Source organism: Chenopodium album, chromosome 9 (assembly GCF_948465745.1).
Source record: "Chenopodium album chromosome 9, dcCheAlbu1.1, whole genome shotgun sequence".
Lineage (NCBI taxonomy): Eukaryota > Viridiplantae > Streptophyta > Magnoliopsida > Caryophyllales > Amaranthaceae > Chenopodium > Chenopodium album.
Genome location: NC_137842.1, coordinates 21032558 through 21034014, shown reverse-complemented (window position 1 = coordinate 21034014; position 1457 = coordinate 21032558). Strand labels below are relative to the sequence as shown.

The 1457-nt window shown below is 42.8% G+C and overlaps 1 pseudogene; it reads left to right on the top strand.

Annotated features, from left to right (window-relative positions):
• The first annotated feature begins 816 nt into the window (after positions 1–816).
• On the top strand, positions 817–915 carry LOC145561158 (small nucleolar RNA R71; annotated as a pseudogene).
• The last annotated feature ends 542 nt before the right edge of the window (positions 916–1457 follow it).

Sequence of the window (1457 nt, the reverse complement as noted above, 5' to 3'; positions counted from 1 at the left end):
CCCCTCCCTTGATTGTTCCAAGTACCCCTATTTTGATTTTGACCATAACCTTGATTATGGTTACTACCACCTTGATTATGATTACCACTACCTTGGTTATGATTTCCATAACCTTGATTTTGATTACCATAATTTTGGCTTTGATTTTGGCCACTATAACCTTGGTTATTATAGCTACCACGAGAACCTTGGTTCCCTTGGTTTCTATAACCACCACCTTGGTTATAGTTGTCAAAATTGCCTTCGTTTTGGTAATTCCTATTCCATTGACCTCTTTGATTATCAAACCTTTGAACATTATTATTTGACACATAATTCACATGCTCACTCTCATTGTTATCAAACTCATCAACACATTCATTAGGACAATTACTAGAGTCATGATCATACGATCCACATGTATCACAAAACAAACAACCCATAGGCATATTATGTGAAGAGGGAGGGGGTTGAGAGTTAGAAAGAGTACCTCTCCCCTTAAATTGGGAGGGAAGATTTGAAGCTTGAGAAGAAGAAGAAGCGCTCTCCAACTTGGCTTTGATTGCGGTCACCTCCTTTCCCAAGTTTGTCATTTGGGAGGAAAGGTTGTTAATCGCATTTAGATGGTCCACCGAGTACAATGAAGATTGCTTGCTTGAAGAGTCCCTCTCCCCATCTTGCTAATCTCTATAGTACGTCACCACGTCCTCAATAATGTCCACCACTTCTTCTTCGGTCTTGTTCATGATAGGACCCCCTACCCCCCCCCAATCAATGGATGACTTGCCTTGGGGACTTAAACCGCCATAGAATATTTGGACCACTTGGTATGTTGGGATTCCGTGGTGAGGGCACTCCCTTTGATACTCTTTGTATCTCTCCCATGCTTCGTAAAGGCTTTCATTTGGCCTTTGCTTGAACCCTTGAATCAAGGCTCTTGCCTCCGCCGTCTTCCTTTGAGGGTAGAAGCGGGACAAGAAGGCTTTTGTAACATCATCCCATGTTCTCAAGGAGTTGGGCTTAACCTCTTTATCTAGCCACTCTAAGGATCTTCCTATAAGAGAGAAGGGGAACAACTTGAGGCAGATGAACTCTTGAGAAACTCCGTTGACTTTGATGGTGTTGCAATATTTCTCAAATTCTTTAAGATGGTTCAACGGGCTCTCATTCTTAGCCCCACTATATTGCCTCCTCTCAATTAAGGTGATCATGGCCGACCGAATTTTGAAATCATTTGCCAGTGTTGTAGGCGGAGCTATAGCGCTCTCAAACCTATAAGCACCGGATATTCCTAGCTCCTTCAAGGCCACTCTCGGATTTTCTCCCATGCCTTCCTCTTCTCAATCCCTTCTTCACTTGAAGAACTATACCCCAAGGATCGATTAGCTATTCTTCTCCTTGAGAGAGTCCTTTCGATTTCCGTGTCAAAAGGCACAATGGATCGATCACGAGCTCTATGCATGCAAAACTCAAAGAAA